A 26131-nucleotide genomic window follows, 5' to 3' on the forward strand; every position below is an offset into this window, starting at 1 on the left:
AGACAGAAGAATTCTCAGTAACTTCTTGGCGTTGCTTGTATTCAACTCACAGAGCTGAACGTTCCTTTAGACAGAGCAGTTTGAAACACTCTTTTTGTGGAATTTGCAAGTGGAGATTTCAAGAGATTTGAGGCCAATCTTAGAAATGGCAATATCCTCGTTTAAAAACTAGACAGAATCATTCTCAGAAACTACTTTGTACTGGATGTGTTCAACTCACAGAGTTTAACCTTTCTTTTCATAGAGCAGTTTGGAAACACTCTGTTTGTTAAGTCTGCAAGTGGATATTTAGACCTCTTTGTGGCCTTCGTTGGAAACGGGATTTCTTCATATACTGCAAGAAAGAAGAATTCTCAGTAACTTCTTTGTGTGGTGTGTGTTCAACTCACAGAGTTAAACCTTCCTTTAGAAAGATCAGTTTTGAAACACTCTTTTTGTGGAAATTGCAAGTGGAGATTTCCTGCGATTTGAGGCCAATCTTAGAAATTGAAATAACCCCGTTTCAAAACTACACAGAATCATTCTCAGAAACTACTTTGTAATGGGTGTGTTCAACTCACAGGGTTTAACCTTTCTTTGCATAGAGCAGTTTGAAAACACTCTGTTTGTTAAGTCTGCAATTGGATATTTAGACCTGGTTGAGGCCTTCTTTGGAAACGGGATTTCTTCATAGAATGCCTGACAGAAGAATTCTCAGTAACTTCTTCGCGTTGTTTGTATTCAACTCACAGAGCTGAACGTTCCTTTAGACAGAGCAGTTTTGAAACACTCTTTTTGTGGAATTTGCAAGTGGAGATTTCAAGAGATTTGAGGCCAATCTTAGAAATGGCAATATCCTCGTTTAAAAACTAGACAGAATCATTCTCAGAAACTACTTTGTACTGGATGTGTTCAACTCACAGAGTTTAACCTTTCTTTTCATAGAGCCGTTTGGAAACACTCTGTTTGTTAAGTCTGCAAGTGGATATTTAGACCTGTTTGTGGCCTTCGTTGGAAACGGGATTTCTTCATATACTGCAAGAAAGAAGAATTCTCAGTAACTTCTTTGTGTGGTGTGTGTTCAACTCACAGAGTTAAACCTTCCTTTAGAAAGATCAGTTTTGAAACACTCTTTTTGTGGAAATTGCAAGTGGAGATTTCCTGCGATTTGAGGCCAATCTTAGAAATTGAAATAACCCCGTTTCAAAACTACACAGAATCATTCTCAGAAACTACTTTGTAATGGGTGTGTTCAACTCACAGAGTTTAACCTTTCTTTTCACAGAGCAGTTTGAAAACACTCTGTTTGTTAAGTCTGCAAGTGGATATTTAGACCTGGTTGAGGCCTTCGTTGGAAACGGGATTTCTTCATAGAATGCTAGACAGAAGAATTCTCAGCAACTTCTTTGCGTTGTTTGTATTCAACTCACAGAGCTGAACGTTCCTTTAGACAGAGCAGTTTTGAAACACTCTTTTTGTGGAATTTGCAAGTGGAGATTTCAAGAGATTTGAGGCCAATCTTAGAAATGGCAATATCCTCGTTTAAAAACTAGACAGAATCATTCTCAGAAACTACCTTGTACTGGATGTGTTCAACTCACAGAGTTTAACCTTTCTTTTCATAGAGCAGTTTGGAAACACTCTGTTTGTTAAGTCTGCAAGTGGATATTTAGACCTCTTTGTGGCCTTCGTTGGAAACGGGATTTCTTCATATACTGCAAGAAAGAAGAATTCTCAGTAACTTCTTTGTGTGGTGTGTGTTCAACTCACAGAGTTAAACCTTCCTTTAGAAAGATCAGTTTTGAAACACTCTTTTTGTGGAAATTGCAAGTGGAGATTTCCTGCGATTTGAGGCCAATCTTAGAAATTGAAATAACCCCGTTTCAAAACTACACAGAATCATTCTCAGAAACTACTTTGTAATGGGTGTGTTCAACTCACAGAGTTTAACCTTTCTTTGCATAGAGCAGTTTGAAAACACTCTGTTTGTTAAGTCTGCAATTGGATATTTAGACCTGGTTGAGGCCTTCTTTGGAAACGGGATTTCTTCATAGAATGCCTGACAGAAGAATTCTCAGTAACTTCTTCGCGTTGTTTGTATTCAACTCACAGAGCTGAACGTTCCTTTAGACAGAGCAGTTTTGAAACACTCTTTTTGTGGAATTTGCAAGTGGAGATTTCAAGAGATTTGAGGCCAATCTTAGAAATGGCAATATCCTCGTTTAAAAACTAGACAGAATCATTCTCAGAAACTACTTTGTACTGGATGTGTTCAACTCACAGAGTTTAACCTTTCTTTTCATAGAGCCGTTTGGAAACACTCTGTTTGTTAAGTCTGCAAGTGGATATTTAGACCTGTTTGTGGCCTTCGTTGGAAACGGGATTTCTTCATATACTGCAAGAAAGAAGAATTCTCAGTAACTTCTTTGTGTGGTGTGTGTTCAACTCACAGAGTTAAACCTTCCTTTAGAAAGATCAGTTTTGAAACACTCTTTTTGTGGAAATTGCAAGTGGAGATTTCCTGCGATTTGAGGCCAATCTTAGAAATTGAAATAACCCCGTTTCAAAACTACACAGAATCATTCTCAGAAACTACTTTGTAATGGGTGTGTTCAACTCACAGAGTTTAACCTTTCTTTTCATAGAGCAGTTTGAAAACACTCTGTTTGTTAAGTCTGCAAGTGGATATTTAGACCAGGTTGAGGCCTTCGTTGGAAACGGGATTTCTTCATATACTGCAAGAAAGAAGAATTCTCAGTAACTTCTTTGTGTGGTGTGTGTTCAACTCACAGAGTTAAACCTTCCTTTAGAAAGATCAGTTTTGAAACACTCTTTTTGTGGAAATTGCAAGTGGAGATTTCCTGCGATTTGAGGCCAATCTTAGAAATTGAAATAACCCCGTTTCAAAACTACACAGAATCATTCTCAGAAACTACTTTGTAATGGGTGTGTTCAACTCACAGAGTTTAACCTTTCTTTTCATAGAGCAGTTTGAAAACACTCTGTTTGTTAAGTCTGCAAGTGGATATTTAGACCTGGTTGAGGCCTTCGTTGGAAACGGGATTTCTTCATAGAATGCTAGACAGAAGAATTCTCAGTAACTTCTTGGCGTTGTTTGTATTCAACTCACAGAGCTGAACGTTCCTTTAGACAGAGCAGTTTTGAAACACTCTTTTTGTGGAATTTGCAAGTGGAGATTTCAAGAGATTTGAGGCCAATCTTAGAAATGGCAATATCCTCGTTTAAAAACTAGACAGAATCATTCTCAGAAACTACTTTGTACTGGATGTGTTCAACTCACAGAGTTTAACCTTTCTTTTCATAGAGCAGTTTGGAAACACTCTGTTTGTTAAGTCTGCAAGTGGATATTTAGACCTCTTTGTGGCCTTCGTTGGAAACGGGATTTCTTCATATACTGCAAGAAAGAAGAATTCTCAGTAACTCTTTGTGTGGTGTGTGTTCAACTCACAGAGTTAAAGCTTCCTTTAGAAAGATCAGTTTTGAAACACTCTTTTTGTGGAAATTGCAAGTGGAGATTTCCTGCGATTTGAGGCCAATCTTAGAAATTGAAAGAACCCCGTTTCAAAGCTACACAGAATCATTCTCAGAAACTACTTTGTAATGGGTGTGTTCAACTCACAGAGTTTAACCATCCTTTTCACAGAGCAGTTTGAAAACACTCTGTTTGTTAAGTCTGCAAGTGGATATTTAGACCTGGTTGAGGCCTTCTTTGGGAACGGGATTTCTTCATAAAATGCTAGACAGAAGAATTCGCAGTAACTTCTTTGCATTGTTTGTATTCAACTCACAGAGCTGAACGTTCCTTTAGACAGAGCAGTTTTGAAACCCTCTTTTTGTGGAATTTGCAAGTGGAGATTTCAAGAGATTTGAGGCCAATCTTAGAAATGGCAATATCCTCGTTTAAAAACTAGACAGAATCATTCTCAGAAACTACTTTGTACTGGATGTGTTCAACTCACAGAGTTTAACCTTTCTTTTCATAGAGCAGTTTGGAAACACTCTGTTTGTTAAGTCTGCAAGTGGATATTTAGACCTCTTTGTGGCCTTCGTTGGAAACGGGATTTCTTCATATACTGCAAGAAAGAAGAATTCTCAGTAACTTCCTTGTGTGGTGTGTTCAACTCACAGAGTTAAACCCTCCTTTAGAAAGATCAGTTTTGAAACACTCTTTTTGTGGAAATTGCAAGTGGAGATTTCCTGCGATTTGAGGCCAATCTTAGAAATTGAAATAACCCCGTTTCAAAACTACACAGAATCATTCTCAGAAACTACTTTGTAATGGGTGTGTTCAACTCACAGAGTTTAACCTTCCTTTTCATAGAGCAGTTTGAAAACACTCTGTTTGTTAAGTCTGCAAGTGGATATTTAGACCTGGTTGAGGCCTTCGTTGGAAACGGGATTTCTTCATAGAATGCTAGACAGAAGAATTCTCAGTAACTTCTTTGCGTTGTTTGTATTCAACTCACAGAGCTGAACGTTCCTTTAGACAGAGCAGTTTTGAAACACTCTTTTTGTGGAATTTGCAAGTGGAGATTTCAATAGATTTGAGGGCAATCTTAGAAATGGCAATATCCTCGTTTAAAAACTAGACAGAATCATTCTCAGAAACTACTTTGTACTGGATGTGTTCAACTCAGAGAGTTTAACCTTTCTTTTCATAGAGCAGTTTGGAAACACTCTGTTTCTTAAGTCTGCAAGTGGATATTTAGACCTCTTTCTGGCCTTCGTTGGAAATGGGATTTCTTCATATACTGCAAGAAAGAAGAATTCTCAGTAACTTCTTTGTGTGGTGTGTGTTCAACTCACAGAGTTAAACCTTCCTTTAGAAAGATCAGTTTTGAAACACTCTTTTTGTGGAAATTGCAAGTGGAGATTTCCTGCGATTTGAGGCCAATCTTAGAAATTGGAAGAACCCCGTTTCAAAACTACACAGAATCATTCTCAGAAACTACTTTGTAATGGGTGTGTTCAACTCACAGAGTTTAACCTTCCTTTTCATAGAGCAGTTTGAAAACACTCTGTTTATTAAGTCTGCAAGTGGATATTTAGACCTGGTTGAGGCCTTCGTTGGAAACGGGATTTCTTCATAGAATGCTAGACAGAAGAATTCTCAGTAACTACTTTGCGTTCTTTGTATTCAACTCACAGAGCTGAACGTTCCTTTAGACAGAGCAGTTTTGAAACACTCTTTTTGTGGTATTTGCAAGTGGAGATTTCAAGAGATTTGAGGCCAATATTAGAAATGGCAATATCCTCGTTTAAAAACTAGACAGAATCATTCTCAGAAACTACTTTGTACTGGATGTGTTCAACTCACAGAGTTTAACCTTTCTTTTCATAGAGCAGTTTGGAAACACTCTGTTTCTTAAGTCTGCAAGTGGATATTTAGACCTCTTTGTGGCCTTCGTTGGAAACGGGATTTCTTCATATACTGCAAGAAAGAAGAATTCTCAGTAACTTCTTTGTGTGGTGTGTGTTCAACTCACAGAGTTAAACCTTCCTTTAGAAAGATCAGTTTTGAAACACTCTTTTTGTGGAAATTGCAAGTGGAGATTTCCTGCGATTTGAGACCAATCTTAGAAATTGAAAGAACCCCGTTTCAAAACTACACAGAATCATTCTCAGAAATTACTTTGTAATGGGTGTGTTCAACTCACAGAGTTTAACCTTTCTTTTCACAGAGCAGTTTGAAAATACTCTGTTTGTTAAGTCTGCAAGTGGATATTTAGACCTGGTTGAGGCCTTCGTTGGAAACGGGATTTCTTCATAAAATGCTAGACAGAAGAATTCTCAGTAACTCCTTTGCATTGTTTGTATTCAACTCACAGAGCTGAACGTTCCTTTAGACAGAGCAGTTTTGAAACACTCTTTTTGTGGAATTTGCAAGTGGAGATTTCAAGAGATTTGAGGGCAATCTTAGAAATGGCAATATCCTCGTTTAAAAACTAGACAGAATCATTCTCAGAAACTACTTTGTACTGGATGTGTTCAACTCACAGAGTTTAACCTTTCTTTTCATAGAGCAGTTTGGAAACACTCTGTTTGTTAAGTCTGCAAGTGGATATTTAGACCTCTTTGTGGCCTTCGTTGGAAACGGGATTTCTTCATATACTGCAAGAAAGAAGACTTCTCAGTAACTTCTTTGTGTGGTGTGTGTTCAACTCACAGAGTTAAACCTTCCTTTAGAAAGATCAGTTTTGAAACACTCTTTTTGTGGAAATTGCAAGTGGAGATTTCCTGCGATTTGAGACCAATCTTAGAAATTGAAATAACCCCGTTTCAAAACTACACAGAATCATTCTCAGAAACTACTTTGTAATGGGTGTGTTCAACTCACAGAGTTTAACCTTTCTTTTCATAGAGCAGTTTGAAAACACTCTGTTTGTTAAGTCTGCAAGTGGATATTTAGACCTGGTTGAGGCCTTCGTTGGAAACGGGATTTCTTCATAGAATGCTAGACAGAAGAATTCTCAGTAACTTCTTTGCCTTGTTTGTATTCAACTCACAGAGCTGAACGTTCCTTTAGACAGAGCAGTTTTGAAACACTCTTTTTGTGGAATTTGCAAGTGGAGATTTCAAGAGATTTGAGGCCAATCTTAGAAATGGCAATATCCTCGTTTAAAAACTAGACAGAATCATTCTCAGAAACTACTTTGTACTGGATGTGTTCAACTCACAGAGTTTAACCTTTCTTTTCATAGAGCAGTTAGGAAACACTCTGTTTGTTAAGTCTGCAAGTGGCTATTTAGACCTCTTTGTGGCCTTCGTTGGAAACGGGATTTCTTCATATACTGCAAGAAAGAAGACTTCTCAGTAACTTCTTTGTGTGGTGTGTGTTCAACTCACAGAGTTAAACCTTCCTTTAGAAAGATCAGTTTTGAAACACTCTTTTTGTGGAAATTGCAAGTGGAGATTTCCTGCGATTTGAGGCCAATCTTAGAAATTGAAATAACCCCGTTTCAAAACTACACAGAATCATTCTCAGAAACTACTTTGTAATGGGTGTGTTCAACTCACAGAGTTTAACCTTTCTTTTCATAGAGCAGTTTGAAAACACTCTGTTTGTTAAGTCTGCAAGTGGATATTTAGACCTGGTTGAGGCCTTCGTTGGAAACGGGATTTCTTCATAGAATGCTAGACAGAAGAATTCTCAGTAACTTCTTTGCCTTGTTTGTATTCAACTCACAGAGCTGAACGTTCCTTTAGACAGAGCAGTTTTGAAACACTCTTTTTGTGGAATTTGCAAGTGGAGATTTCAAGAGATTTGAGGCCAATCTTAGAAATGGCAATATCCTCGTTTAAAAACTAGACAGAATCATTCTCAGAAACTACTTTGTACTGGATGTGTTCAACTCACAGAGTTTAACCTTTCTTTTCATAGAGCAGTTTGGAAACACTCTGTTTGTTAAGTCTGCAAGTGGATATTTAGACCTCATTGTGACCTTCGTTGGAAACGGGATTTCTTCATATACTGCAAGAAAGAAGAATTCTCAGTAACTTCTTTGTGTGGTGTGTGTTCAACTCACAGAGTTAAACCTTCCTTTAGAAAGATCAGTTTTGAAACACTCTTTTTGTGGAAATTGCAAGTGGAGATTTCCTGCGATTTGAGGCCAATCTTAGAAATTGAAATAACCCCCTTTCAAAACTACACAGAATCATTCTCAGAAACTACTTTGTAATGGGTGTGTTCAACTCACAGAGTTTAACCTTTCTTTTCATAGAGCAGTTTGAAAACACTCTGTTTGTTAAGTCTGCAAGTGGATATTTAGACCTGGTTGAGGCCTTCGTTGGAAACGGGATTTCTTCATAAAATGCTAGACAGCAGAATTCTCAGTAACGTCTTTGCATTGTTTGTATTCAACTCACAGAGCTGAACGTTCCATTAGACAGAGCAGTTTTGAAACACTCTTTTTGTGGAATTTGCTAGTGGAGACTTCAAGAGATTTGAGGCCAAACTTAGAAATGGCAATATCCACGTTTGAAAACTAGACAGAATCATTCTCAGAAACTACTTTGTACTGGATGTGTTCAACTCACAGAGTTTAACCTTTCTTTTCATAGAGCAGTTTGGAAACACTCTGTTTCTTAAGTCTGCAAGTGGATATTTAGACCTCTTTCTGGCCATCGTTGGAAACGGGATTTCTTCATATACTGCAAGAAAGAAGAATTCTCAGTAACTTCTTTGTGTGGTGTGTGTTCAACTCACAGAGTTAAAACTTCCTTTAGAAAGATCAGTTTTGAAACACTCTTTTTGTGGAAATTGCAAGTGGAGATTTCCTGAAATTTGAGGCCAATCTTAGAAATTGAAATAACCCCGTTTCAAAACTACACAGAATCATTCTCAGAAACTACTTTGTAATGGGTGTGTTCAACTCACAGAGTTTAACCTTTCTTTTCATAGAGCAGTTTGAAAACACTCTGTTTGTTAAGTCTGCAAGTGGATATTTAGACCTGGTTGAGGCCTTCGTTGGAAACGGGATTTCTTCATAGAATGCTAGACAGAAGAATTCTCAGTAACTTCTTTGCGTTGTTTGTATTCAACTCACAGAGCTGAACGTTCCTTTAGACAGAGCAGTTTTGAAACACTCTTTTTGTGGAATTTGCAAGTGGAGATTTCAATAGATTTGAGGGCAATCTTAGAAATGGCAATATCCTCGTTTAAAAACTAGACAGAATCATTCTCAGAAACTACTTTGTACTGGAGGTGTTCAACTCAGAGAGTTTAACCTTTCTTTTCATAGAGCAGTTTGGAAACACTCTGTTTCTTAAGTCTGCAAGTGGATATTTAGACCTCTTTGTGGCCTTCGTTGGAAATGGGATTTCTTCATATACTGCAAGAAAGAAGAATTCTCAGTAACTTCTTTGTGTTGTGTGTGTTCAACTCACAGAGTTAAACCTTCCTTTAGAAAGATCAGTTTTGAAACACTCTTTTTGTGGAAATTGCAAGTGGAGATTTCCTGCGATTTGAGGCCAATCTTAGAAATTGGAAGAACCCCGTTTCAAAACTACACAGAATCATTCTCAGAAACTACTTTGTAATGGGTGTGTTCAACTCACAGAGTTTAACCTTCCTTTTCATAGAGCAGTTTGAAAACACTCTGTTTATTAAGTCTGCAAGTGGATATTTAGACCTGGTTGAGGCCTTCGTTGGAAACGGGATTTCTTCATAGAATGCTAGACAGAAGAATTCTCAGTAACTACTTTGCGTTCTTTGTATTCAACTCACAGAGCTGAACGTTCCTTTAGACAGAGCAGTTTTGAAACACTCTTTTTGTGGTATTTGCAAGTGGAGATTTCAAGAGATTTGAGGCCAATATTAGAAATGGCAATATCCTCGTTTAAAAACTAGACAGAATCATTCTCAGAAACTACTTTGTACTGGATGTGTTCAACTCACAGAGTTTAACCTTTCTTTTCATAGAGCAGTTTGGAAACACTCTGTTTCTTAAGTCTGCAAGTGGATATTTAGACCTCTTTGTGGCCTTCGTTGGAAACGGGATTTCTTCATATACTGCAAGAAAGAAGAATTCTCAGTAACTTCTTTGTGTGGTGTGTGTTCAACTCACAGAGTTAAACCTTCCTTTAGAAAGATCAGTTTTGAAACACTCTTTTTGTGGAAATTGCAAGTGGAGATTTCCTGCGATTTGAGACCAATCTTAGAAATTGAAAGAACCCCGTTTCAAAACTACACAGAATCATTCTCAGAAATTACTTTGTAATGGGTGTGTTCAACTCACAGAGTTTAATCTTTCTTTTCACAGAGCAGTTTGAAAATACTCTGTTTGTTAAGTCTGCAAGTGGATATTTAGACCTGGTTGAGGCCTTCGTTGGAAACGGGATTTCTTCATAAAATGCTAGACAGAAGAATTCTCAGTAACTCCTTTGCATTGTTTGTATTCAACTCACAGAGCTGAACGTTCCTTTAGACAGAGCAGTTTTGAAACACTCTTTTTGTGGAATTTGCAAGTGGAGATTTCAAGAGATTTGAGGGCAATCTTAGAAATGGCAATATCCTCGTTTAAAAACTAGACAGAATCATTCTCAGAAACTACTTTGTACTGGATGTGTTCAACTCACAGAGTTTAACCTTTCTTTTCATAGAGCAGTTTGGAAACACTCTGTTTGTTAAGTCTGCAAGTGGATATTTAGACCTCTTTTTGGCCTTCGTTGGAAACGGGATTTCTTCATATACTGCAAGAAAGAAGACTTCTCAGTAACTTCTTTGTGTGGTGTGTGTTCAACTCACAGAGTTAAACCTTCCTTTAGAAAGATCAGTTTTGAAACACTCTTTTTGTGGAAATTGCAAGTGGAGATTTCCTGCGATTTGAGGCCAATCTTAGAAATTGAAATAACCCCGTTTCAAAACTACACAGAATCATTCTCAGAAACTACTTTGTAATGGGTGTGTTCAACTCACTGAGTTTAACCTTTCTTTTCATAGAGCAGTTTGAAAACACTCTGTTTGTTAAGTCTGCAAGTGGATATTTAGACCTGGTTGAGGCCTTCGTTGGAAACGGGATTTCTTCATAGAATGCTAGACAGAAGAATTCTCAGTAACTTCTTTGCCTTGTTTGTATTCAACTCACAGAGCTGAACGTTCCTTTAGACAGAGCAGTTTTGAAACACTCTTTTTGTGGAATTTGCAAGTGGAGATTTCAAGAGATTTGAGGCCAATCTTAGAAATGGCAATATCCTCGTTTAAAAACTAGACAGAATCATTCTCAGAAACTACTTTGTACTGGATGTGTTCAACTCACAGAGTTTAACCTTTCTTTTCATAGAGCAGTTAGGAAACACTCTGTTTGTTAAGTCTGCAAGTGGATATTTAGACCTCTTTGTGGCCTTCGTTGGAAACGGGATTTCTTCATATACTGCAAGAAAGAAGAATTCTCAGTAACTTCTTTGTGTGGTGTGTGTTCAACTCACAGAGTTAAACCTTCCTTTAGAAAGATCAGTTTTGAAACACTCTTTTTGTGGAAATTGCAAGTGGAGATTTCCTGCGATTTGAGGCCAATCTTAGAAATTGAAATAACCCCGTTTCAAAACTACACAGAATCATTCTCAGAAACTACTTTGTAATGGGTGTGTTCAACTCACAGAGTTTAACCTTTCTTTTCATAGAGCAGTTTGAAAACATTCTGTTTGTTAAGTCTGCAAGTGGATATTTAGACCTGGTTGAGGCCTTCGTTGGAAACGGGATTTCTTCATAAAATGCTAGACAGAAGAATTCTCAGAAACGTCTTTGCATTGTTTGTATTCAACTCACAGAGCTGAACTTTCCTTTAGACAGAGCAGTTTTGAAACACTCTTTTTGTGGAATTTGCATGTGGACATTTCAAGAGATTTGAGGCCAATCTTAGAAATGGCAATATCCTCGTTTAAAAACTAGACAGAATCATTCTCAGAAACTACTTTGTACTGGATGTGTTCAACTCACAGAGTTTAACCTTTCTTTTCATAGAGCAGTTTGGAAACACTCTGTTTGTTAAGTCTGCAAGTGGATATTTAGACCTCATTGTGACCTTCGTTGGAAACGGGATTTCTTCATATACTGCAAGAAAGAAGAATTCTCAGTAACTTCTTTGTGTGGTGTGTGTTCAACTCACAGAGTTAAACCTTCCTTTAGAAAGATCAGTTTTGAAACACTCTTTTTGTGGAAATTGCAAGTGGAGATTTCCTGCGATTTGAGGCCAATCTTAGAAATTGAAATAACCCCGTTTCAAAACTACACAGAATCATTCTCAGAAACTACTTTGTAATGGGTGTGTTCAACTCACAGAGTTTAACCTTTCTTTTCATAGAGCAGTTTGAAAACACTCTGTTTGTTAAGTCTGCAAGTGGATATTTAGACCTGGTTGAGGCCTTCGTTGGAAACGGGATTTCTTCATAAAATGCTAGACAGCAGAATTCTCAGTAACGTCTTTGCATTGTTTGTATTCAACTCACAGAGCTGAACGTTCCATTAGACAGAGCAGTTTTGAAACACTCTTTTTGTGGAATTTGCTAGTGGAGACTTCAAGAGATTTGAGGCCAAACTTAGAAATGGCAATATCCACGTTTAAAAACTAGACAGAATCATTCTCAGAAACTACTTTGTACTGGATGTGTTCAACTCACAGAGTTTAACCTTTCTTTTCATAGAGCAGTTTGGAAACACTCTGTTTCTTAAGTCTGCAAGTGGATATTTAGACCTCTTTCTGGCCTTCGTTGGAAACGGGATTTCTTCATATACTGCAAGAAAGAAGAATTCTCAGTAACTTCTTTGTGTGGTGTGTGTTCAACTCACAGAGTTAAACCTTCCTTTAGAAAGATCAGTTTTGAAACACTCTTTTTGTGGAAATTGCAAGTGGAGATTTCCTGAGATTTGAGGCCAATCTTAGAAATTGAAAGAACCCCGTTTCAAAACTACACAGAATCATTCTCAGAAACTACTTTGTAATGGGTGTGTTCAACTCACAGAGTTTAACCTTCCTTTTCATAGAGCAGTTTCAAAACACTCTGTTTGTTAAGTCTGCAAGTGGATATTTAGACCTGGTTGAGGCCTTCGTTGGAAACGGGATTTCTTCATAGAATGCTAGACAGAAGAATTCTCAGTAACTTCTTGGCGTTGTTTGTATTCAACTCACAGAGCTGAACGTTCCTTTAGACAGAGCAGTTTTGAAACACTCTTTTTGTGGAATTTGCAAGTGGAGATTTCAAGAGATTTGAGGCCAATCTTAGAAATGGCAATATCCTCGTTTAAAAACTAGACAGAATCATTCTCAGAAACTACTTTGTACTGGATGTGTTCAACTCACAGAGTTTAACCTTTCTTTTCATAGAGCAGTTTGGAAACACTCTGTTTGTTAAGTCTGCAAGTGGATATTTAGACCTCTTTGTGGCCTTCGTTGGAAACGGGATTTCTTCATATACTGCAAGAAAGAAGAATTCTCAGTAACTTCTTTGTGTGGTGTGTGTTCAACTCACAGAGTTAAACCTTCCTTTAGAAAGATCAGTTTTGAAACACTCTTTATGTGGAAATTGCAATTGGAGATTTCCTGCGATATGAGGCCAATCTTAGAAATTGAAAGAACCCCGTTTCAAAGCTACACAGAATCATTCTCAGAAACTACTTTGTAATGGGTGTGTTCAACTCACAGAGTTTAACCATCCTTTTCACAGAGCAGTTTGAAAACACTCTGTTTGTTAAGTCTGCAAGTGGATATTTAGACCTGGTTGAGGCCTTCTTTGGGAACGGGATTTCTTCATAAAATGCTAGACAGAAGAATTCGCAGTAACTTCTTTGCATTGTTTGTATTCAACTCACAGAGCTGAACGTTCCTTTAGACAGAGCAGTTTTGAAACCCTCTTTTTGTGGAATTTGCAAGTGGAGATTTCAAGAGATTTGAGGCCAATCTTAGAAATGGCAATATCCTCGTTTAAAAACTAGACAGAATCATTCTCAGAAACTACTTTGTACTGGAGGTGTTCAACTCAGAGAGTTTAACCTTTCTTTTCATAGAGCAGTTTGGAAACACTCTGTTTCTTAAGTCTGCAAGTGGATATTTAGACCTCTTTCTGGCCTTCGTTGGAAATGGGATTTCTTCATATACTGCAAGAAAGAAGAATTCTCAGTAACTTCTTTGTGTGGTGTGTGTTCAACTCACAGAGTTAAACCTTCCTTTAGAAAGATCAGTTTTGAAACACTCTTTTTGTGGAAATTGCAAGTGGAGATTTCCTGCGATTTGAGGCCAATCTTAGAAATTGGAAGAACCCCGTTTCAAAACTACACAGAATCATTCTCAGAAACTACTTTGTAATGGGTGTGTTCAACTCACAGTGTTTAACCTTCCTTTTCATAGAGCAGTTTGAAAACACTCTGTTTATTAAGTCTGCAAGTGGATATTTAGACCTGGTTGAGGCCATCGTTGGAAACGGGATTTCTTCATAGAATGCTAGACAGAAGAATTCTCAGTAACTACTTTGCGTTCCTTGTATTCAACTCACAGAGCTGAACGTTCCTTTAGACAGAGCAGTTTTGAAACACTCTTTTTGTGGTATTTGCAAGTGGAGATTTCAAGAGATTTGAGGCCAATCTTAGAAATGGCAATATCCTCGTTTAAAAACTAGACAGAATCATTCTCAGAAACTACTTTGTACTGGATGTGTTCAACTCACAGAGTTTTACCTTTCTTTTCATAGAGCAGTTTGGAAACACTCTGTTTCTTAAGTCTGCAAGTGGATATTTAGACCTCTTTGTGGCCTTCGTTGGAAACGGGATTTCTTCATATACTGCAAGAAAGAAGAATTCTCAGTAACTTCTTTGTGTGGTGTGTGTTCAACTCACAGAGTTAAACCTTCCTTTAGAAAGATCAGTTTTGAAACACTCTTTTTGTGGAAATTGCAAGTGGAGATTTCCTGCGATTTGAGACCAATCTTAGAAATTGAAATAACCCCGTTTCAAAACTACACAGAATCATTCTCAGAAACTACTTTGTAATGGGTGTGTTCAACTCACAGAGTTTAACCTTTCTTTTCATAGAGCAGTTTGAAAACACTCTGTTTGTTAAGTCTGCAAGTGGATATTTAGACCTGGTTGAGGCCTTCGTTGGAAACGGGATTTCTTCATAAAATGCTAGACAGCAGAATTCTCAGTAACGTCTTTGCATTGTTTGTATTCAACTCACAGAGCTGAACGTTCCATTAGACAGAGCAGTTTTGAAACACTCTTTTTGTGGAATTTGCTAGTGGAGACTTCAAGAGATTTGAGGCCAAACTTAGAAATGGCAATATCCACGTTTAAAAACTAGACAGAATCATTCTCAGAAACTACTTTGTACTGGATGTGTTCAACTCACAGAGTTTAACCTTTCTTTTCATAGAGCAGTTTGGAAACACTCTGTTTCTTAAGTCTGCAAGTGGATATTTAGACCTCTTTCTGGCCTTCGTTGGAAACGGGATTTCTTCATATACTGCAAGAAAGAAGAATTCTCAGTAACTTCTTTGTGTGGTGTGTGTTCAACTCACAGAGTTAAACCTTCCTTTAGAAAGATCAGTTTTGAAACACTCTTTTTGTGGAAATTGCAAGTGGAGATTTCCTGAGATTTGAGGCCAATCTTAGAAATTGAAAGAACCCCGTTTCAAAACTACACAGAATCATTCTCAGAAACTACTTTGTAATGGGTGTGTTCAACTCACAGAGTTTAACCTTCCTTTTCATAGAGCAGTTTCAAAACACTCTGTTTGTTAAGTCTGCAAGTGGATATTTAGACCTGGTTGAGGCCTTCGTTGGAAACGGGATTTCTTCATAGAATGCTAGACAGAAGAATTCTCAGTAACTTCTTGGCGTTGTTTGTATTCAACTCACAGAGCTAAACGTTCCTTTAGACAGAGCAGTTTTGAAACACTCTTTTTGTGGAATTTGCAAGTGGAGATTTCAAGAGATTTGAGGCCAATCTTAGAAATGGCAATATCCTCGTTTAAAAACTAGACAGAATCATTCTCAGAAACTACTTTGTACTGGATGTGTTCAACTCACAGAGTTTAACCTTTCTTTTCATAGAGCAGTTTGGAAACACTCTGTTTGTTAAGTCTGCAAGTGGATATTTAGACCTCTTTGTGGCCTTCGTTGGAAACGGGATTTCTTCATATACTGCAAGAAAGAAGAATTCTCAGTAACTTCTTTGTGTGGTGTGTGTTCAACTCACAGAGTTAAACCTTCCTTTAGAAAGATCAGTTTTGAAACACTCTTTATGTGGAAATTGCAATTGGAGATTTCCTGCGATATGAGGCCAATCTTAGAAATTGAAAGAACCCCGTTTCAAAGCTACACAGAATCATTCTCAGAAACTACTTTGTAATGGGTGTGTTCAACTCACAGAGTTTAACCATCCTTTTCACAGAGCAGTTTGAAAACACTCTGTTTGTTAAGTCTGCAAGTGGATATTTAGACCTGGTTGAGGCCTTCTTTGGGAACGGGATTTCTTCATAAAATGCTAGACAGAAGAATTCGCAGTAACTTCTTTGCATTGTTTGTATTCAACTCACAGAGCTGAACGTTCCTTTAGACAGAGCAGTTTTGAAACCCTCTTTTTGTGGAATTTGCAAGTGGAGATTTCAAGAGATTTGAGGCCAATCTTAGAAATGGCAATATCCTCGTTTAAAAACTAGACAGAATCATTCTCAGAAACTACTTTGTACTGGAGGTGTTCAACTCAGAGAGTTTAACCTTTCTTTTCATAGAGCAGTTTGGAAACACTCTGTTTCTTAAGTCTGCAAGTGGATATTTAGACCTCTTTCTGGCCTTCGTTGGAAATGGGATTTCTTCATATACTGCAAGAAAGAAGAATTCTCAGTAACTTCTTTGTGTGGTGTGTGTTCAACTCACAGAGTTAAACCTTCCTTTAGAAAGATCAGTTTTGAAACACTCTTTTTGTGGAAATTGCAAGTGGAGATTTCCTGCGATTTGAGGCCAATCTTAGAAATTGGAAGAACCCCGTTTCAAAACTACACAGAATCATTCTCAGAAACTACTTTGTAATGGGTGTGTTCAACTCACAGAGTTTAACCTTCCTTTTCATAGAGCAGTTTGAAAACACTCTGTTTGTTAAGTCTGCAAGTGGATATTTAGACCTGGTTGAGGCCTTCGTTGGAAACGGGATTTCTTCATAGAATGCTAGACAGAAGAATTCTCAGTAACTACTTTGCGTTCCTTGTATTCAACTCACAGAGCTGAACGTTCCTTTAGACAGAGCAGTTTTGAAACACTCTTTTTGTGGTATTTGCAAGTGGAGATTTCAAGAGATTTGAGGCCAATCTTAGAAATGGCAATATCCTCGTTTAAAAACTAGACAGAATCATTCTCAGAAACTACTTTGTACTGGATGTGTTCAACTCACAGAGTTTTACCTTTCTTTTCATAGAGCAGTTTGGAAACACTCTGTTTCTTAAGTCTGCAAGTGGATATTTAGACCTCTTTGTGGCCTTCGTTGGAAACGGGATTTCTTCATATACTGCAAGAAAGAAGAATTCTCAGTAACTTCTTTGTGTGGTGTGTGTTCAACTCACAGAGTTAAACCTTCCTTTAGAAAGATCAGTTTTGAAACACTCTTTTTGTGGAAATTGCAAGTGGAGATTTCCTGCGATTTGAGACCAATCTTAGAAATTGAAAGAACCCCGTTTCAAAACTACACAGAATCATTCTCAGAAATTACTTTGTAATGGGTGTGTTCAACTCACAGAGTTTAACCTTTCTTTTCACAGAGCAGTTTGAAAATACTCTGTTTGTTAAGTCTGCAAGTGGATATTTAGAGCTGGTTGAGGCCTTCGTTGGAAACGGGATTTCTTCATAAAATGCTAGACAGAATAATTCTCAGTAACTCCTTTGCATTGTTTGTATTCAACTCACAGAGCTGAACGTTCCTTTAGACAGAGCAGTTTTGAAACACTCTTTTTGTGGAATTTGCAAGTGGAGATTTCAAGAGATTTGAGGGCAATCTTAGAAATGGCAATATCCTCGTTTAAAAACTAGACAGAATCATTCTCAGAAACTACTTTGTACTGGATGTGTTCAACTCACAGAGTTTAACCTTTCTTTTCATAGAGCAGTTTGGAAACACTCTGTTTCTTAAGTCTGCAAGTGGATATTTAGACCTCTTTGTGGCCTTCGTTGGAAACGGGATTTCTTCATATACTGCAAGAAAGAAGAATTCTCAGTAACTTCTTTGTGTGGTGTGTGTTCAACTCACAGAGTTAAACCTTCCTTTAGAAAGATCAGTTTTGAAACACTCTTTTTGTGGTAATTGCAAGTGGAGATTTCCTGCGATTTGAGGCCAATCTTAGATATTGAAATAACCCCGTTTCAAAACTACACAGAATCATTCTCACAAACTACTTTGTAATGGGTGTGTTCAACTCACAGAGTTTAACCTTTCTTTTCATAGAGCAGTTTGAAAACACTCTGTTTGTTAAGTCTGCAAGTGGATATTTAGACCTGGTTGAGGCCTTCGTTGGAAACGGGATTTCTTCATAGAATGCTAGACAGAAGAATTCTCAGTAACTTCTTTGCGTTGTTTGTATTCAACTCACAGAGCTGAACGTTCCTTTAGACAGAGCAGTTTTGAAACACTCTTTTTGTGGAATTTGCAAGTGGAGATTTCAAGGGATTTGAGGCCAATCTTAGAAATGGCAATATCCTCGTTTAAAAACTAGACAGAATCATTCTCAGAAACTACTTTGTACTGGATGTGCTCAACTCACAGAGTTTAACCTTTCTTTTCATAGAGCAGTTTGGAAACACTCTGTTTGTTAAGTCTGCAAGTGGATATTTAGACCTCTTTGTGGCCTTCGTTGGAAACGGGATTTCTTCATATACTGCAAGAAAGAAGACTTCTCAGTAACTTCTTTGTGTGGTGTGTGTTCAACTCACAGATTTAAACCTTCCTTTAGAAAGATCAGTTTTGAAACACTCTTTTTGTGGAAATTGCAAGTGGAGATTTCCTGCGATTTGAGGCCAATCTTAGAAATTGAAATAACCCCGTTTCAAAACTACACAGAATCATTCTCAGAAACTACTTTGTAATGGGTGTGTTCAACTCACAGAGTTTAACCTTTCTTTTCATAGAGCAGTTTGAAAACATTCTGTTTGTTAAGTCTGCAAGTGGATATTTAGACCTGGTTGAGGCCTTCGTTGGAAACGGGATTTCTTCATAAAATGCTAGACAGAAGAATTCTCAGAAACGTCTTTGCATTGTTTGTATTCAACTCACAGAGCTGAACTTTCCTTTAGACAGAGCAGTTTTGAAACACTCTTTTTGTGGAATTTGCATGTGGACATTTCAAGAGATTTGAGGCCAATCTTAGAAATGGCAATATCCTCGTTTAAAAACTAGACAGAATCATTCTCAGAAACTACTTTGTACTGGATGTGTTCAACTCACAGAGTTTAACCTTTCTTTTCATAGAGCAGTTTGGAAACACTCTGTTTGTTAAGTCTGCAAGTGGATATTTAGACCTCATTGTGACCTTCGTTGGAAACGGGATTTCTTCATATACTGCAAGAAAGAAGAATTCTCAGTAACTTCTTTGTGTGGTGTGTGTTCAACTCACAGAGTTAAACCTTCCTTTAGAAAGATCAGTTTTGAAACACTCTTTTTGTGGAAATTGCAAGTGGAGATTTCCTGCGATTTGAGGCCAATCTTAGAAATTGAAATAACCCCGTTTCAAAACTACACAGAATCATTCTCAGAAACTACTTTGTAATGGGTGTGTTCAACTCACAGAGTTTAACCTTTCTTTTCATAGAGCAGTTTGAAAACACTCTGTTTGTTAAGTCTGCAAGTGGATATTTAGACCTGGTTGAGGCCTTCGTTGGAAACGGGATTTCTTCATAAAATGCTAGACAGCAGAATTCTCAGTAACGTCTTTGCATTGTTTGTATTCAACTCACAGAGCTGAACGTTCCATTAGACAGAGCAGTTTTGAAACACTCTTTTTGTGGAATTTGCTAGTGGAGACTTCAAGAGATTTGAGGCCAAACTTAGAAATGGCAATATCCACGTTTAAAAACTAGACAGAATCATTCTCAGAAACTACTTTGTACTGGATGTGTTCAACTCACAGAGTTTAACCTTTCTTTTCATAGAGCAGTTTGGAAACACTCTGTTTCTTAAGTCTGCAAGTGGATATTTAGACCTCTTTCTGGCCTTCGTTGGAAACGGGATTTCTTCATATACTGCAAGAAAGAAGAATTCTCAGTAACTTCTTTGTGTGGTGTGTGTTCAACTCACAGAGTTAAACCTTCCTTTAGAAAGATCAGTTTTGAAACACTCTTTTTGTGGAAATTGCAAGTGGAGATTTCCTGAGATTTGAGGCCAATCTTAGAAATTGAAAGAACCCCGTTTCAAAACTACACAGAATCATTCTCAGAAACTACTTTGTAATGGGTGTGTTCAACTCACAGAGTTTAACCTTCCTTTTCATAGAGCAGTTTCAAAACACTCTGTTTGTTAAGTCTGCAAGTGGATATTTAGACCTGGTTGAGGCCTTCGTTGGAAACGGGATTTCTTCATAGAATGCTAGACAGAAGAATTCTCAGTAACTTCTTGGCGTTGTTTGTATTCAACTCACAGAGCTGAACGTTCCTTTAGACAGAGCAGTTTTGAAACACTCTTTTTGTGGAATTTGCAAGTGGAGATTTCAAGAGATTTGAGGCCAATCTTAGAAATGGCAATATCCTCGTTTAAAAACTAGACAGAATCATTCTCAGAAACTACTTTGTACTGGATGTGTTCAACTCACAGAGTTTAACCTTTCTTTTCATAGAGCAGTTTGGAAACACTCTGTTTGTTAAGTCTGCAAGTGGATATTTAGACCTCTTTGTGGCCTTCGTTGGAAACGGGATTTCTTCATATACTGCAAGAAAGAAGAATTCTCAGTAACTTCTTTGTGTGGTGTGTGTTCAACTCACAGAGTTAAACCTTCCTTTAGAAAGATCAGTTTTGAAACACTCTTTATGTGGAAATTGCAATTGGAGATTTCCTGCGATATGAGGCCAATCTTAGAAATTGAAAGAACCCCGTTTCAAAGCTACACAGAATCATTCTCAGAAACTACTTTGTAATGGGTGTGTTCAACTCACAGAGTTTAACCATCCTTTTCACAGAGCAGTTTGAAAACACTCTGTTTGTTAAGTCTGCAAGTGGATATTTAGACCTGGTTGAGGCCTTCTTTGGGAACGGGATTTCTTCATAAAATGCTAGACAGAAGAATTCGCAGTAACTTCTTTGCATTGTTTGTATTCAACTCACAGAGCTGAACGTTCCTTTAGACAGAGCAGTTTTGAAACCCTCTTTTTGTGGAATTTGCAAGTGGAGATTTCAAGAGATTTGAGGCCAATCTTAGAAATGGCAATATCCTCGTTTAAAAACTAGACAGAATCATTCTCAGAAACTACTTTGTACTGGAGGTGTTCAACTCAGAGAGTTTAACCTTTCTTTTCATAGAGCAGTTTGGAAACACTCTGTTTCTTAAGTCTGCAAGTGGATATTTAGACCTCTTTCTGGCCTTCGTTGGAAATGGGATTTCTTCATATACTGCAAGAAAGAAGAATTCTCAGTAACTTCTTTGTGTGGTGTGTGTTCAACTCACAGAGTTAAACCTTCCTTTAGAAAGATCAGTTTTGAAACACTCTTTTTGTGGAAATTGCAAGTGGAGATTTCCTGCGATTTGAGGCCAATCTTAGAAATTGGAAGAACCCCGTTTCAAAACTACACAGAATCATTCTCAGAAACTACTTTGTAATGGGTGTGTTCAACTCACAGAGTTTAACCTTCCTTTTCATAGAGCAGTTTGAAAACACTCTGTTTATTAAGTCTGCAAGTGGATATTTAGACCTGGTTGAGGCCATCGTTGGAAACGGGATTTCTTCATAGAATGCTAGACAGAAGAATTCTCAGTAACTACTTTGCGTTCCTTGTATTCAACTCACAGAGCTGAACGTTCCTTTAGACAGAGCAGTTTTGAAACACTCTTTTTGTGGTATTTGCAAGTGGAGATTTCAAGAGATTTGAGGCCAATCTTAGAAATGGCAATATCCTCGTTTAAAAACTAGACAGAATCATTCTCAGAAACTACTTTGTACTGGATGTGTTCAACTCACAGAGTTTTACCTTTCTTTTCATAGAGCAGTTTGGAAACACTCTGTTTCTTAAGTCTGCAAGTGGATATTTAGACCTCTTTGTGGCCTTCGTTGGAAACGGGATTTCTTCATATACTGCAAGAAAGAAGAATTCTCAGTAACTTCTTTGTGTGGTGTGTGTTCAACTCACAGAGTTAAACCTTCCTTTAGAAAGATCAGTTTTGAAACACTCTTTTTGTGGAAATTGCAAGTGGAGATTTCCTGCGATTTGAGACCAATCTTAGAAATTGAAATAACCCCGTTTCAAAACTACACAGAATCATTCTCAGAAACTACTTTGTAATGGGTGTGTTCAACTCACAGAGTTTAACCTTTCTTTTCATAGAGCAGTTTGAAAACACTCTGTTTGTTAAGTCTGCAAGTGGATATTTAGACCTGGTTGAGGCCTTCGTTGGAAACGGGATTTCTTCATAAAATGCTAGACAGCAGAATTCTCAGTAACGTCTTTGCATTGTTTGTATTCAACTCACAGAGCTGAACGTTCCATTAGACAGAGCAGTTTTGAAACACTCTTTTTGTGGAATTTGCTAGTGGAGACTTCAAGAGATTTGAGGCCAAACTTAGAAATGGCAATATCCACGTTTAAAAACTAGACAGAATCATTCTCAGAAACTACTTTGTACTGGATGTGTTCAACTCACAGAGTTTAACCTTTCTTTTCATAGAGCAGTTTGGAAACACTCTGTTTCTTAAGTCTGCAAGTGGATATTTAGACCTCTTTCTGGCCTTCGTTGGAAACGGGATTTCTTCATATACTGCAAGAAAGAAGAATTCTCAGTAACTTCTTTGTGTGGTGTGTGTTCAACTCACAGAGTTAAACCTTCCTTTAGAAAGATCAGTTTTGAAACACTCTTTTTGTGGAAATTGCAAGTGGAGATTTCCTGAGATTTGAGGCCAATCTTAGAAATTGAAAGAACCCCGTTTCAAAACTACACAGAATCATTCTCAGAAACTACTTTGTAATGGGTGTGTTCAACTCACAGAGTTTAACCTTCCTTTTCATAGAGCAGTTTCAAAACACTCTGTTTGTTAAGTCTGCAAGTGGATATTTAGACCTGGTTGAGGCCTTCGTTGGAAACGGGATTTCTTCATAGAATGCTAGACAGAAGAATTCTCAGTAACTTCTTGGCGTTGTTTGTATTCAACTCACAGAGCTAAACGTTCCTTTAGACAGAGCAGTTTTGAAACACTCTTTTTGTGGAATTTGCAAGTGGAGATTTCAAGAGATTTGAGGCCAATCTTAGAAATGGCAATATCCTCGTTTAAAAACTAGACAGAATCATTCTCAGAAACTACTTTGTACTGGATGTGTTCAACTCACAGAGTTTAACCTTTCTTTTCATAGAGCAGTTTGGAAACACTCTGTTTGTTAAGTCTGCAAGTGGATATTTAGACCTCTTTGTGGCCTTCGTTGGAAACGGGATTTCTTCATATACTGCAAGAAAGAAGAATTCTCAGTAACTTCTTTGTGTGGTGTGTGTTCAACTCACAGAGTTAAACCTTCCTTTAGAAAGATCAGTTTTGAAACACTCTTTATGTGGAAATTGCAATTGGAGATTTCCTGCGATATGAGGCCAATCTTAGAAATTGAAAGAACCCCGTTTCAAAGCTACACAGAATCATTCTCAGAAACTACTTTGTAATGGGTGTGTTCAACTCACAGAGTTTAACCATCCTTTTCACAGAGCAGTTTGAAAACACTCTGTTTGTTAAGTCTGCAAGTGGATATTTAGACCTGGTTGAGGCCTTCTTTGGGAACGGGATTTCTTCATAAAATGCTAGACAGAAGAATTCGCAGTAACTTCTTTGCATTGTTTGTATTCAACTCACAGAGCTGAACGTTCCTTTAGACAGAGCAGTTTTGAAACCCTCTTTTTGTGGAATTTGCAAGTGGAGATTTCAAGAGATTTGAGGCCAATCTTAGAAATGGCAATATCCTCGTTTAAAAACTAGACAGAATCATTCTCAGAAACTACTTTGTACTGGAGGTGTTCAACTCAGAGAGTTTAACCTTTCTTTTCATAGAGCAGTTTGGAAACACTCTGTTTCTTAAGTCTGCAAGTGGATATTTAGACCTCTTTCTGGCCTTCGTTGGAAATGGGATTTCTTCATATACTGCAAGAAAGAAGAATTCTCAGTAACTTCTTTGTGTGGTGTGTGTTCAACTCACAGAGTTAAACCTTCCTTTAGAAAGATCAGTTTTGAAACACTCTTTTTGTGGAAATTGCAAGTGGAGATTTCCTGCGATTTGAGGCCAATCTTAGAAATTGGAAGAACCCCGTTTCAAAACTACACAGAATCATTCTCAGAAACTACTTTGTAATGGGTGTGTTCAACTCACAGAGTTTAACCTTCCTTTTCATAGAGCAGTTTGAAAACACTCTGTTTGTTAAGTCTGCAAGTGGATATTTAGACCTGGTTGAGGCCTTCGTTGGAAACGGGATTTCTTCATAGAATGCTAGACAGAAGAATTCTCAGTAACTACTTTGCGTTCCTTGTATTCAACTCACAGAGCTGAACGTTCCTTTAGACAGAGCAGTTTTGAAACACTCTTTTTGTGGTATTTGCAAGTGGAGATTTCAAGAGATTTGAGGCCAATCTTAGAAATGGCAATATCCTCGTTTAAAAACTAGACAGAATCATTCTCAGAAACTACTTTGTACTGGATGTGTTCAACTCACAGAGTTTTACCTTTCTTTTCATAGAGCAGTTTGGAAACACTCTGTTTCTTAAGTCTGCAAGTGGATATTTAGACCTCTTTGTGGCCTTCGTTGGAAACGGGATTTCTTCATATACTGCAAGAAAGAAGAATTCTCAGTAACTTCTTTGTGTGGTGTGTGTTCAACTCACAGAGTTAAACCTTCCTTTAGAAAGATCAGTTTTGAAACACTCTTTTTGTGGAAATTGCAAGTGGAGATTTCCTGCGATTTGAGACCAATCTTAGAAATTGAAAGAACCCCGTTTCAAAACTACACAGAATCATTCTCAGAAATTACTTTGTAATGGGTGTGTTCAACTCACAGAGTTTAACCTTTCTTTTCACAGAGCAGTTTGAAAATACTCTGTTTGTTAAGTCTGCAAGTGGATATTTAGAGCTGGTTGAGGCCTTCGTTGGAAACGGGATTTCTTCATAAAATGCTAGACAGAATAATTCTCAGTAACTCCTTTGCATTGTTTGTATTCAACTCACAGAGCTGAACGTTCCTTTAGACAGAGCAGTTTTGAAACACTCTTTTTGTGGAATTTGCAAGTGGAGATTTCAAGAGATTTGAGGGCAATCTTAGAAATGGCAATATCCTCGTTTAAAAACTAGACAGAATCATTCTCAGAAACTACTTTGTACTGGATGTGTTCAACTCACAGAGTTTAACCTTTCTTTTCATAGAGCAGTTTGGAAACACTCTGTTTCTTAAGTCTGCAAGTGGATATTTAGACCTCTTTGTGGCCTTCGTTGGAAACGGGATTTCTTCATATACTGCAAGAAAGAAGAATTCTCAGTAACTTCTTTGTGTGGTGTGTGTTCAACTCACAGAGTTAAACCTTCCTTTAGAAAGATCAGTTTTGAAACACTCTTTTTGTGGTAATTGCAAGTGGAGATTTCCTGCGATTTGAGGCCAATCTTAGATATTGAAATAACCCCGTTTCAAAACTACACAGAATCATTCTCACAAACTACTTTGTAATGGGTGTGTTCAACTCACAGAGTTTAACCTTTCTTTTCATAGAGCAGTTTGAAAACACTCTGTTTGTTAAGTCTGCAAGTGGATATTTAGACCTGGTTGAGGCCTTCGTTGGAAACGGGATTTCTTCATAGAATGCTAGACAGAAGAATTCTCAGTAACTTCTTTGCGTTGTTTGTATTCAACTCACAGAGCTGAACGTTCCTTTAGACAGAGCAGTTTTGAAACACTCTTTTTGTGGAATTTGCAAGTGGAGATTTCAAGGGATTTGAGGCCAATCTTAGAAATGGCAATATCCTCGTTTAAAAACTAGACAGAATCATTCTCAGAAACTACTTTGTACTGGATGTGCTCAACTCACAGAGTTTAACCTTTCTTTTCATAGAGCAGTTTGGAAACACTCTGTTTGTTAAGTCTGCAAGTGGATATTTAGACCTCTTTGTGGCCTTCGTTGGAAACGGGATTTCTTCATATACTGCAAGAAAGAAGACTTCTCAGTAACTTCTTTGTGTGGTGTGTGTTCAACTCACAGATTTAAACCTTCCTTTAGAAAGATCAGTTTTGAAACACTCTTTTTGTGGAAATTGCAAGTGGAGATTTCCTGCGATTTGAGGCCAATCTTAGAAATTGAAATAACCCCGTTTCAAAACTACACAGAATCATTCTCAGAAACTACTTTGTAATGGGTGTGTTCAACTCACAGAGTTTAACCTTTCTTTTCATAGAGCAGTTTGAAAACATTCTGTTTGTAAAGTCTGCAAGTGGATATTTAGAC

This window comes from Pan paniscus, chromosome 10, assembly GCF_029289425.2.
Source record: "Pan paniscus chromosome 10, NHGRI_mPanPan1-v2.0_pri, whole genome shotgun sequence".
Lineage (NCBI taxonomy): Eukaryota > Metazoa > Chordata > Mammalia > Primates > Hominidae > Pan > Pan paniscus.